We start from the raw sequence: 14,905 nt of genomic DNA, 5'->3' as shown, positions 1-14,905 counted from the left end.
TGAAGTTTGTTTGTCAAAGAGTCACAATAAAAACACATTTTTCTTAATCTTTTTCTAAACATTTTTGTTTCAGATTCTCAAACAGCAATAAAAAAAACCATCAATACCAAGCTCATCCACGTTTTAAATAAACTGAGATCTGTTCTTACCTGAGCTTAGACGAGTTCATGTGGACCTGCCTGGTCGTCACGCGTGTCCTCAGTCACGTAAACACAGACGCCGTTAGCATTTAGCTTCCACATCCGCACAGTAAAGTCAAGATATTACTGCGCGGATGTGGAACTACTCCTGGTATTATTACGCCTCACAATATAGTTCCTTTTTATCCGCTTAGAAAATCCACATGTTTTATTTTGTGTCATTATACTTTGTCACGTAACCATATTTAAATCGGGAAAACGTGGAAGAGCTCGGTAGCTTCTATCTTGGTTTGGAGCTATAGAGGAGGAGAGGCTAAATGCTAACGTGCTAACACTGGCCTGTTCCTTTAGAGCAGTGGTTCTCAGCCTTTTGGAGCCGCGACCCCCATTATAACAGGTAAAGGGGTTCGTGACCCCCCGCCCGGGTCACACCGTGAGAAATAGGAACATTAGCCGACATAATTCTTAAAAAAATAAACAAATGGCTGAAATAAAATTCATCAAACTACAAACAAATAATGGCCCTCTGGTAAAATAGCAGCTACAATAAAAAGATGATATGCTGATGAAAATATGTATATTTTATCAAAATGATCTGGTGACCTCCCAAATTTGTCTCGCGACCCCCAGGTTGAGAACCACTGCTATAGAGACAGACGCATCTCGTCATAGAAGGGGGCGTGGCCTCACCGAGGGAAATATCATCTTTTGGAAACTTATTTTTCACATTCAAATAAAGTTAGGTCTAAATCGGGTCCATATGGATGTTTACCATGGATCTATTATATTATTATTATTATATTATTATGTTTACTCACAGCAGTCGTAGCTAGCGCTAGCATAAGCACAGTGCTAACATGTAGCATCATGTTAGCATTGTGTTTTTTTAATGTATTTATGGGCTGTTGAACCACTTTGCTCCTCTCCATGTCTTTGTATCTTTATTTAGTTTAAAACTATATTCATAATTCAGTGTTTGTTAATGTATAAATATGACCTCTTTAACTGTCGGCCAATAGAACGGCAGATGCAGCATCATGTGACACGTGTTACTGTGGCACAAGGAGTTTAAATCTTTATTTTATTCATGGAGAAAAAACCAGGTCAACATTAAAAGTTCTGAATGTGGAGCTTCATGTGACGATACTGGATGTTTTTACTTGATATTTGGAAAGTAACTGTATCTAAATACTCTCAAAAGAAAGTATCACTTTCCCAGAATGCAGTTTCTGAAAATGAGTACTCTAAATCAGGGGCTGGACTGGGACTGAAAACCAGCCCTGGACTCTGGTCAGCCTGGCCCAAACTAGCATAAATGTGACACTTCCACAAATACATGTTTTAACCTCTGACCCCCCGCCTTAACCGAGAGCATTTTCTCCAGTTCGGCTTTACCCAAATCTAGAAGCTTCTTGACTGGAGAGCGACTCTGTAACGCCTCATTTAAAAGATAAAATCTAGAAAAGTGATGGTAACTTTTTGTCACGTTGTCGCCGCATTTTTGTCATGTTTTTGTCACTTTTTCGTTGTGTTTTCGTCTCTTGTTTTTCGGGGGTTTTTTCATGTTATTGTTGTTTTTTCATCGCTTTTTTTTTCATCGCTTTGTCGTCACGTTTTGTTGTGTTTTTGTCCCTTTTTTGTCACTTGCTTTTCCAGCACATTTTTGTTTTTGGATGCTTTTCTTTTAACCCCTTAACTCCCACCTGAACCGAGCACATTTTCTCCAGTTTGGCTTTACCCCAATCCAAAAGCTTCTGGAAAAAAGGTGTGAAAATAGCAACAAAACTGAGACGAAAAACAATGATGGAAATGTGACAAAAAACGTAAAAATGGATGAAAAAGTGGCAAAAATGTGACAAAAAAATGACAAAAATTTGATAAAAAATTGACCAAAAAATGACAAAAATATGACAAATAAAGTTCCAAAAATGAGTTGAATATCCGACAAAAAAATTATGGAAAAAAAATCTGATGACGTGAGGAAAAAGCTCCTCTCGGTTCAGGCGGGAGTTCAGAGGTTAAGCTTTTAGATTTGGGTAAAGCTCGGTCACGCCCGGGGGTGAGGGTAAAGTGAGAGGCCAGACCGGGGGCCCTAGAGCCAGTGGCCCTTCTGTGCTCTTCCAGAATACAGGACATATGGCCAGTCCTGCCCCTGCTCTAAATACATGTATATAGTTACTCCCTAACACTGGCTGTAACCATAGTAACCCCAGCAGGGGGCGGTAACGCGTCGCTGTCAAAGGCGCAGTGGCCGCACGATTATGGGCAGAAGCACGATTACAGGAAAAAACACAACTGCGCATGCGCATGCATTTATCGTCTGAAAATGTTTATGATTTAACCTCTTTACTCCCACCTGAACATGTTTTCTCCTGTTCTCCAAAGACAAAAGCTTCTTCAAAACAGCGATAAAAAAGAAAATGAGGATGTAAACACAACAAAAAAGCGGTAAAAAGTGACCAAAAAAGCGACAAAAATGACAAAAACTCAACAAAAAGATGACAAAAGGGCAGCAAGAAAAAGACAAAAATCCAGAAAAAAGACAAAAATCCAGAAAAAAGACAAAAATCCAGCAAAAAAATGAAAAAGATCCAGCAAAAAAAAAGCAAAAAAAGGGACAAAAATTCAGCAAAAAAAGACAAAAAAAACCCAGCAAAAAACAGCAAAAAAAAACAGCAAAAAGACAAAAAACAGCAAAAATAAGCAAAAAAAATACAAAAATCCAGCAAAAAAAAAGAAGCAAAAAAAAGACAAAAATCCAGCAAAAAAGACAAAAATCGGCCTAAAAAAAGCAGAGTCGCCATTGCGGTTGCCAGTCACGTGACGCCGATATGAGCCTATCACCACGTACGTTTGACTCAAATTGACAAAATAAATGACAAAAAAATTATTTAAAAAAAAAAATTGATTAAAAAAGACAAAGAAAGACAAAAAAATGACAAAAAATGTGACCAAAAAATGACTAAAAAGCTACAAAATGAGTTGAAAACCCCCCAAAAAGATGGAAAAAAATCTGATGACGTGAGGAAAAAGATCCATTCAGATGAGTTTTGTAGATCTTAGCTTTCAAATGCGGCGTTACACTGGCCTACAGGATTTGGGTAAAGCTGAACTGGAGAAAATGCTCTCGGTTCAGGCGGGAGTTAAGAGGTTAAAGAGACAGACGCCTTTTTCAAGACATTCACTGCAGCCATTTTACACAAGGCAGTTCTTCTGATTTACTGCAGTTACAGACCAACAGGAGGTTGATGGTTCTGGTGTAGTCGCAGCTCCTCTGTTCCGCCACACGGGGGCGCTGTCTCACAGGTGGGGTTCTTATGTCCTGTGAAACTCCTGCCATAAAAGACAGATGATGTTTCTGGTATGTTTTTCTCTCACATGACCCGCCCAGGTTTGTGCTCTGTGACACAGGAGTACATGATTAAACACAGGAGTACATGATTAAACACAGGAGTACATGATTAAACACAGGAGTACATGATTAAACACAGGAGTACATGATTAAACACAGGAGTACATGATTAAACACAGGAGTACATGATTAAACACAGGAGTACATGATTAAACACAGGAGTACATGATTAAACACAGGAGTACATGATTAAACACAGGAGTACATGATTAAACACAGGAGTACACGATTAAACACAGGAGTACACGATTAAACACAGGAGTACATGATTAAACACAGGAGTACATGATTAAACACAGGAGTACATGATTAAACACAGGAGTACATGATTAAACACAGGAGTACATGATTAAACACAGGAGTACACGATTAAACACAGGAGTACATGATTAAACACAGGAGTACATGATTAAACACAGGAGTACACGATTAAACACAGGAGTACACGATTAAACACAGGAGTACACGATTAAACACAGGAGTACATGATTAAACACAGGAGTACATGATTAAACACAGGAGTACATGATTAAACACAGGAGTACATGATTAAACACAGGAGTACATGATTAAACACAGGAGTACATGATTAAACACAGGAGTACACGATTAAACACAGGAGTACATGATTAAACACAGGAGTACATGATTAAACACAGGAGTACATGATTAAACACAGGAGTACATGATTAAACACAGAAGTACACGATTAAACACAGGAGTACATGATTAAACACAGGAGTACATGATTAAACACAGGAGTACATGATTAAACACAGGAGTACATGATTAAACACAGGAGTACATGATTAAACACAGGAGTACATGATTAAACACAGGAGTACATGATTAAACACAGGAGTACATGATTAAACACAGAAGTACACGATTAAACACAGGAGTACATGATTAAACACAGGAGTACATGATTAAACACAGGAGTACATGGTAGAGGTGGGTTTATGAGCAGCCGCACATGGAGCAGCTCAGACTCACCGACTCTGCTCTGGAGCTGCTCCTCAGCATCATCATGTTCAACTCTTACCCTCAGCCTTAACCCCTTAACTCCCGCCTGAACCGAGCACATTCTCTCCAGTTTGGCTTTACCCCAATCCAAAAGCTTCTGGAAAAAAGGCGTGAAAATAGCAACAAAACTGAGACGAAAACAAGGATGAAAATGTGACAAAAAAGTGACGAAAAATTGATGAAAAAGTGGCAAAAAATGTCACAAGAAATTTACAAAAAAATTACGGAAAATGCCAAAAATGTGACAAATAATGGACCAAAAAATGACAAAAATGTGATAAAAAAGCATTGACAAAAAAGTGACAAAAATTGATGAAAAAGTGACGAAAAATTGACAAAAATTTGACCCAGAAAATTACAAAAATGTGATTACAAAATGTGGCAAAAAATGACACATATGTGATTAAAAAAAAAAAATGTGATGAAAGAAATTACAAAAATGTGACAAAAAATTGATGAAAAAAATGACAAAAATTTGACCAAAAAATGACCAAAATGTGACAAAAAAAAAAAAATGTCATAAAAAACGGACAAAAATGTGATAAAAAATTGATGAAAAAAATGACAAAAAATTGACAAAAAAGTGATGAAAAATTGACGAAAAATGCCAAAAATATGACAAAAATTTGACCCAGAAAATTACAAAAATGTGATTACAAAATGTGGCAAAAAATGACACATATGTGATTTTAAAAAAAATGTGATGAAAGAAATTACAAAAATTTGATTGAAAAATGTGACAAAAAAATCACAAAAATGAGTTGAATACCCAACAAAAAAATGCTGGAAACAAAATCTGATGACGTGAGTGAAAAGATCCTCTCAGTTCAGGCGGGAGTTAAGAGGTTAAAGGAACGGGCCAGTGTTTTTCCAGACTGGGATCTGTTCTTGCCTGAGCTTAGACGAGTTGATGTGGACTTGTCTGGTCTGTGTGCGTGCCCTCAGTCACGCAAAACGACCAAAGATGTTGTTAGCATTTGGCCTCTCCCAGTGTGTTCCTATGGCTCCAAACGAGGTGGTTTTGAAGTGACCGGATCAACTCGTCTAAGCTCAGGTAAGAACATGTTCCTTTAACCGAGCTCATTGTCTTTACCCAAATCTAAAAGCTTCTTGACTGGAGTTCACAGCCTGTAGGTCGGTACAAAGCCTCATTTGAAAGCTAAGGCCTACAGATCTGATATAAACAGGTTCCTCTTCATGCGTTGTTACTGTTTTATCCACTGTCGCTGTATCGGTCTGTGGTGGTGAAGAGGAACCTGAGTCCACGTTCCCGCCCTCACCTACGGTCATGTGATCTGGGTAATGACTGAGAGGACAAGGGGGGCTGGGGGTGAGGAGCTCGGAGTGGAGTCGCTGCTCCTTCACGTCGAAAGGAGCAGCTGAGGAGGCTAGAGCATCTGTTCCGGATACCTCCTGGTCCCGCGGGAGGTGTTCCAGGCATGTCCTAGTGGGAAGAGGCCTCGTGGAAGGCCCAGGACACGCTGGTGGGACTATGTCTCCGAGCTGGCCTGGTGTCGCCTCGGGGTCAGAACAGCTGGAGGAGGTGTGGCCTCGGGGTCAGAACAGCTGGAGGAGGTGTGGCCTCGGGGTCAGAACAGCTGGAGGAGGTCGGGTCCCCCAGAACAAAAAGTGCCAGAAATTCAACAAAAAGTGCCAGAAATTCAACAAAAAAGTGACAAAAATTCAACAAAAAAGTGACAAAAATTCAACAAAAAAGTGACAAAAATTCAACAAAAAAGTGACAAAAATTCAACAAAAATGTGACAAAAATTCAACAAAAATTCAACAAAAATTCAACAAAAATTCAACAAAAATTCAACAAAAAAGTGACAAAAATTCAACAAAAAAGTGACAAAAATTCAACAAAAATGTGACAAAAATGTGACAAAAATGTGACAAAAATTCAACAAAAATTCAACAAAAATTCAACTAAAAAGTGACAAAAACTCAACAAAAAAGTGACAAAAATTCAACAAAAATGTGACAAAAATTCTACAAAAATTCAACTAAAAAGTGACAAAAATTCAACAAAAAAGTGACAAAAATGTGACAAAAATGTGACAAAAATGTGACAAAAATGTGACAAAAATGTGACAAAAATTCAACAAAAATTCAACTAAAAAGTGACAAAAATTCAACAAAAAAGTGACAAAAATTCAACAAAAATATGACAAAAACTCAACAAAAAAGTGACAAAAATTCAACAAAAATTCAACTAAAAAGTGACAAAAACTCAACAAAAAAGTGACAAAAATTCAACAAAAATGTGACAAAAATTCAACAAAAATTCTACAAAAATTCAACAAAAATTCAACAAAAATTCAACTAAAAAGTGACAAAAATTCAACAAAAAAGTGACAAAAATTCAACAAAAATATGACAAAAACTCAACAAAAAAGTGACAAAAATTCAACAAAAATTCAACAAAAATTCAACAAAAAAGTGACAAAAATTCAACAAAAATTCAACAAAAATTCAACAAAAATTCAACAAAAATTCAACAAAAATTCAACAAAAATTCAACAAAAATTCAACAAAAATTCAACAAAAATTCAACAAAAAAGTGACAAAAATTCAACAAAAAAGTGACAAAAATTCAACAAAAATGTGACAAAAATTCAACAAAAATTCAACAAAAATTCTACAAAAATTCAACAAAAATTCAACTAAAAAGTGACAAAAATTCAACTAAAAAGTGACAAAAATTCAACTAAAAAGAGACAAAAATTCAACAAAAAAGTGACAAAAATTCAACAAAAATGTGACAAAAATGTGACAAAAATGTGACAAAAATTCAACAAAAATTCAACAAAAATTCAACTAAAAAGTGACAAAAATTCAACAAAAAAGTGACAAAAATTCAACAAAAATATGACAAAAACTCAACAAAAAAGTGACAAAAATTCAACAAAAATTCAACTAAAAAGTGACAAAAACTCAACAAAAAAGTGACAAAAATTCAACAAAAATGTGACAAAAATTCAACAAAAATTCTACAAAAATTCAACAAAAATTCAACAAAAATTCAACTAAAAAGTGACAAAAATTCAACAAAAAAGTGACAAAAATTCAACAAAAATATGACAAAAACTCAACAAAAAAGTGACAAAAATTCAACAAAAATTCAACAAAAATTCAACAAAAAAGTGACAAAAATTCAACAAAAATTCAACAAAAATTCAACAAAAATTCAACAAAAATTCAACAAAAATTCAACAAAAATTCAACAAAAATTCAACAAAAATTCAACAAAAATTCAACAAAAAAGTGACAAAAATTCAACAAAAAAGTGACAAAAATTCAACAAAAATGTGACAAAAATTCTACAAAAATTCAACAAAAATTCTACAAAAATTCAACAAAAATTCAACTAAAAAGTGACAAAAATTCAACTAAAAAGTGACAAAAATTCAACAAAAAAGTGACAAAAATTCAACAAAAATGTGACAAAAATGTGACAAAAATGTGACAAAAATTCAACAAAAATTCAACAAAAATTCAACTAAAAAGTGACAAAAATTCAACAAAAAAGTGACAAAAATTCAACAAAAATATGACAAAAACTCAACAAAAAAGTGACAAAAATTCAACAAAAATTCAACTAAAAAGTGACAAAAATTCAACAAAAAAGTGACAAAAATTCAACAAAAATGTGACAAAAATTCAACAAAAATTCAACAAAAATTCAACAAAAATTCAACAAAAATTCAACAAAAAAGTGACAAAAATTCAACAAAAAAGTGACAAAAATTCAACAAAAATGTGACAAAAATGTGACAAAAATTCAACAAAAATTCAACAAAAATTCAACAAAAATTCAACAAAAATTCAACAAAAATTCAACAAAAATTCAACAAAAATTCAACAAAAAAGTGACAAAAATTCAACAAAAAAGTGACAAAAATTCAACAAAAATGTGACAAAAATTCAACAAAAATTCAACAAAAATTCTACAAAAATTCAACAAAAATTCAACTAAAAAGTGACAAAAATTCAACTAAAAAGTGACAAAAATTCAACTAAAAAGAGACAAAAATTCAACAAAAAAGTGACAAAAATTCAACAAAAATGTGACAAAAATGTGACAAAAATGTGACAAAAATTCAACAAAAATTCAACAAAAATTCAACAAAAAAGTGACAAAAATTCAACAAAAAAGTGACAAAAATTCAACAAAAATATGACAAAAACTCAACAAAAAAGTGACAAAAATTCAACAAAAATTCAACTAAAAAGTGACAAAAACTCAACAAAAAAGTGACAAAAATTCAACAAAAATGTGACAAAAATTCAACAAAAATTCTACAAAAATTCAACAAAAATTCAACAAAAATTCAACTAAAAAGTGACAAAAATTCAACAAAAAAGTGACAAAAATTCAACAAAAATATGACAAAAACTCAACAAAAAAGTGACAAAAATTCAACAAAAATTCAACAAAAATTCAACAAAAAAGTGACAAAAATTCAACAAAAATTCAACAAAAATTCAACAAAAATTCAACAAAAATTCAACAAAAATTCAACAAAAATTCAACAAAAATTCAACAAAAATTCAACAAAAATTCAACAAAAAAGTGACAAAAATTCAACAAAAAAGTGACAAAAATTCAACAAAAATGTGACAAAAATTCAACAAAAATTCAACAAAAATTCTACAAAAATTCAACAAAAATTCAACTAAAAAGTGACAAAAATTCAACTAAAAAGTGACAAAAATTCAACAAAAAAGTGACAAAAATTCAACAAAAATGTGACAAAAATGTGACAAAAATGTGACAAAAATTCAACAAAAATTCAACAAAAATTCAACTAAAAAGTGACAAAAATTCAACAAAAAAGTGACAAAAATTCAACAAAAATATGACAAAAACTCAACAAAAAAGTGACAAAAATTCAACAAAAATTCAACTAAAAAGTGACAAAAATTCAACAAAAAAGTGACAAAAATTCAACAAAAATGTGACAAAAATTCAACAAAAATTCAACAAAAATTCAACAAAAATTCAACAAAAATTCAACAAAAAAGTGACAAAAATTCAACAAAAAAGTGACAAAAATGTGACAAAAATGTGACAAAAATGTGACAAAAATGTGACAAAAATTCAACAAAAATTCAACAAAAATTCAACTAAAAAGTGACAAAAACTCAACAAAAAAGTGACAAAAATTCAACAAAAATGTGACAAAAATTCTACAAAAATTCAACAAAAATTCAACTAAAAAGTGACAAAAATTCAACAAAAAAGTGACAAAAATGTGACAAAAATGTGACAAAAATGTGACAAAAATGTGACAAAAATGTGACAAAAATTCAACAAAAATTCAACTAAAAAGTGACAAAAATTCAACAAAAAAGTGACAAAAATTCAACAAAAATATGACAAAAACTCAACAAAAAAGTGACAAAAATTCAACAAAAATTCAACTAAAAAGTGACAAAAACTCAACAAAAAAGTGACAAAAATTCAACAAAAATGTGACAAAAATTCAACAAAAATTCTACAAAAATTCAACAAAAATTCAACAAAAATTCAACTAAAAAGTGACAAAAATTCAACAAAAAAGTGACAAAAATTCAACAAAAATATGACAAAAACTCAACAAAAAAGTGACAAAAATTCAACAAAAATTCAACAAAAAAGTGACAAAAATTCAACAAAAATTCAACAAAAATTCAACAAAAATTCAACAAAAATTCAACAAAAATTCAACAAAAATTCAACAAAAATTCAACAAAAATTCAACAAAAATTCAACAAAAATTCAACAAAAAAGTGACAAAAATTCAACAAAAATTCAACAAAAATTCAACAAAAATTCAACAAAAATTCAACAAAAATTCAACAAAAATTCTACAAAAATTCAACAAAAATTCAACAAAAATTCAACTAAAAAGTGACAAAAATTCAACAAAAAAGTGACAAAAATTCAACAAAAATATGACAAAAACTCAACAAAAAAGTGACAAAAATTCAACAAAAATGTGACAAAAATTCAACAAAAATTCAACAAAAATTCTACAAAAATTCAACAAAAATTCAACTAAAAAGTGACAAAAATTCAACTAAAAAGTGACAAAAATTCAACTAAAAAGAGACAAAAATTCAACAAAAAAGTGACAAAAATTCAACAAAAATGTGACAAAAATGTGACAAAAATGTGACAAAAATTCAACAAAAATTCAACAAAAATTCAACTAAAAAGTGACAAAAATTCAACAAAAAAGTGACAAAAATTCAACAAAAATATGACAAAAACTCAACAAAAAAGTGACAAAAATTCAACAAAAATTCAACTAAAAAGTGACAAAAACTCAACAAAAAAGTGACAAAAATTCAACAAAAATGTGACAAAAATTCAACAAAAATTCTACAAAAATTCAACAAAAATTCAACAAAAATTCAACTAAAAAGTGACAAAAATTCAACAAAAAAGTGACAAAAATTCAACAAAAATATGACAAAAACTCAACAAAAAAGTGACAAAAATTCAACAAAAATTCAACAAAAATTCAACAAAAAAGTGACAAAAATTCAACAAAAATTCAACAAAAATTCAACAAAAATTCAACAAAAATTCAACAAAAATTCAACAAAAATTCAACAAAAATTCAACAAAAATTCAACAAAAATTCAACAAAAATTCAACAAAAAAGTGACAAAAATTCAACAAAAATTCAACAAAAAAGTGACAAAAATTCAACAAAAAAGTGACAAAAATTCTACAAAAAAGTGACAAAAACTCAACAAAAATTCAACAAAAATGTGACAAAAATTCAACAAAAATTCAACAAAAATTCAACAAAAAAGTGACAAAAATTCAACAAAAAAGTGACAAAAATTCAACAAAAAAGTGACAAAAATATGACAAAAATTCAACAAAAATATGACAAAAATTCAACAAAAATTCAACAAAAATTCAACAAAAATTCAACAAAAATTCAACAAAAAAGTGACAAAAATTCAACAAAAATTCAACAAAAAAGTGACAAAAATTCAACAAAAAAGTGACAAAAATTCAACAAAAATTCAACAAAAAAGTGACAAAAATTCAACAAAAATATGACAAAAATATGACAAAAATTCAACAAAAAATCAACAAAAATTCAACAAAAATTCAACAAAAAAGTGACAAAAATTCAACAAAAATTCAACAAAAATTCAACAAAAAAGTGACAAAAATTCAACAAAAAAGTGACAAAAATTCAACAAAAAAGTGACAAAAATTCAACAAAAAAGTGACAAAAATTCAACAAAAATTCAACAAAAAAGTGACAAAAATTCAACAAAAATGTGACAAAAATTCAACAAAAATGTGACAAAAATATGACAAAAATTCAACAAAAATTCAACAAAAATTCAACAAAAATTCAACAAAATTTGACAAAAACTCAACAAAAATTTGACAAAAACTCCCCCCAAAAAACACAAAATAAAACATACAAAAGGTGACACAGCACAGCAACTACGAGAGGAAAGAGATCAGTCATCAGGAGGAGGTCGGGTCCTCCCAGAACATCAGGAGGAGGTCAGGATCCTCCCAGAACATCAGGAGGAGGTCGGGTCCCTCTAGAACATCAGGAGGAGGTCGGGTCCCTCCAGAACATCAGGAGGAGGTCAGGTCCCTCCAGAACATCAGGAGGAGGTCGTACCATTGAGATTAAACGTGTTGTTCAAGGGAGTCCTGGACACGAGGCAGCAGACGATCCAGACGTAGAATTACATCACACGTCACGCACATCATGAGAAACAATGTGAAATGGATGGATTTGTGACAGATTTGCTCGGAGGGATTTTGGATCTTGTTTAGTTTTTGACTGAGCTCGTTATTAGTGAAAACATCTGGAGTGAAAGCTCAGTGAACGTGTGAGGGATTTACTGTGGATCTGCAGGAACCGGGTGTGAAAAACCTTCTGTGGGCGAGAGCTTCAGGCTGATCAGCGTGGAGGGAAACGCTGACGTCGCTCGACTCAGACGTTCAATCAAAAATATAATAACGTTTAGATGAACTGTGGCGTCGCTGCTCTGTGTGTCCCAAAGCAGGCGGAGAGACGGGACCGACACATGGAAGGAATAAAGCTGTTCAGCCACAATGAGGAGGGGGAGAGAGAGAGGGGGAAGAGATATACAGAGCCTCTCGAAAGTATTCATACACCTTGAACTTTTGCACATTTTGTCATGTTTACAGCCCTAAACATGAAGATTTTATTTTGATTTTTTTACTGAACGTTCACACACAAGTAACAGACGACTGTGAAGTGAAAGCGAAATGATACAAGTATTCATACAGCATTTTCTGAGTGCATTAAATTGCCTTTAAAACATTCCTAATGACTCCAGAATGTTCACAGCTCACCCTAATGGTTAAATAGAGGCACCTGTGTGTAATCTACTCTCAGTATAATCACAGCTGTTCTTTCAGGCCCTCAGAGCTGTGGTCACTAAACAACATCATGAAGGTCAAGGAGCAGCAGAGAGGTCAGGGATAAAGCTGTGGAGAAGTTTAAAGCAGCGTTAAGTTATACAAAGATTTCCCAAGATTTAAACATCTCCCGGAGCAACTGTTCAATCCATCATTCAGAAATGGAAAGAGTAAAGCACCACTGCCAACTTACCAAGACACGGCTGTTCACCTAAACTAACAAACTGAACAAGGAGACACTGGTCAGAAATACAACCAAGTGCCCCATGATAACTCTGGAGGAGCTGTGAAGTCCTGCCGCTGAGCTGGGGGAATCTGTACATGGGACAACTATAAGTCGTATCTACACAAATCTGGCCTTCATGGACGAGTGGAAGAAGAAAGCCATTATTGAAAGGAGGCCATAAGAAATCCCGTTTGAAGTTTGTAGAAGTCATATGGAGGACACAGCTCCATGTGGAAGAAGGAGCTTTGGTCAGATGAGACAAACGTTATGTGTGGAGCAAACCTGACACTGCTCATTGTCCTGAGTGCACCATCCCCAGTGTCAAATATACGGGGGGGAGCATCATGCTGTGGGGCTGCTTTTCCTCAGCGGGGACTGGGGAGACTGTAAGAATAGTTGGGAACATGGATGGAGCCAAATACGGGGAAATTTTGGAGGAAAACCTGCTGGAGTCACAAGAGAACTGAGGCTGGGGCGGAGATTCACCTTCAGCAGGACAATGACCCTAAACACAAAGATAAATCTACAATGGAATGGTTCAATAAAAACATATTAATGTGTTAGAATGGCCCAGTCAAAGTCCTGACCTAAATCCTATTGAAAATCTGTGGAATAATCTGAAAACTGCTGTTCACAAACGCTCTCCTTCTAATGTGACAGAGCTGGAGTTTTTTGAAGAATAACAGAATCATGTATCATTTTGCTTTCACTTCACAGTTGTCTGTTACTTGTGTGTGAACGTTCAGTAAAAAAATAAAAATAAAGTCTTTATGTTTAGGGTTGTAAACATGACAAAATGTGCAAAAGTTCAAGGTGTATGAATACTTTCGAGAGGCTCTGTATATATACATTTAGGAGAGAGAGAGCAAGGGGCGAGAGAGGAAAGGGGAGGACAGGAGAGAGAGAGAGAGAGAGAGAGAGAGGAGAGGGCGAGTTAAGAGAGAGAGAGAGAGGAGAGGGCGAGTTAAGAGAGAGAGAGAGGGGGAGCTGAGCGGAGCAGAGAGCGAGAGCGTCTGCAGACGAGAGTGAGGAGCGAAGGAGGAATGAAGACAAGCCTCTGCACGAAGCGCTGGAGGAGCTGAACCAGGTTTCTACCAGGACTTAACCTGGATTAAACCAGGGCTAAACTTAGACTTAACTAGGAGCTAAACCTGCACTAAACCAGGTCTTACCCCGGACTAAAGATGGACTAAACCTGCACTAAACCAGGTCTTACCCCGGACTAAAGATGGACTAAACCTGCACTAAACCAGGTCTTACCCCGGACTAAAGATGGACTAAACTTGCACTAAACTGGGAGCTAAACCTGTAATAAACCAGGACTAAACCCGGACTAAAGATGGACTAAACTTGCACTAAACTAGGTCTTACCCCGGACTAAAGATGGACTAAACCTGCACTAAACCAGGTCTTACCCTGGACTAAAGATGGACTAAACTTGCACTAAACCAGGTCTTACCCCGGACTAAAGATGGACTAAACCTGCACTAAACCAGGTCTTAACCCGGACTAAAGATGGACTAAACCTGCACTAAACCAGGTCTTAACCCGGACTAAAGATGGACTAAACTTGCACTAAACCAGGACTAAACCCGGACTAAAGATGGACTAAACCTGCACTAAACCAGGTCTTAACCCGGACTAAAGATGGACTAAACCTGCACTAAACCAGGTCTTAA

This window comes from Gobius niger (assembly GCF_951799975.1).
Source record: "Gobius niger genome assembly, chromosome: 18".
Taxonomy (NCBI): Eukaryota; Metazoa; Chordata; class Actinopteri; order Gobiiformes; family Gobiidae; genus Gobius; species Gobius niger.
Note: the sequence above shows the minus strand (reverse complement) of the source record.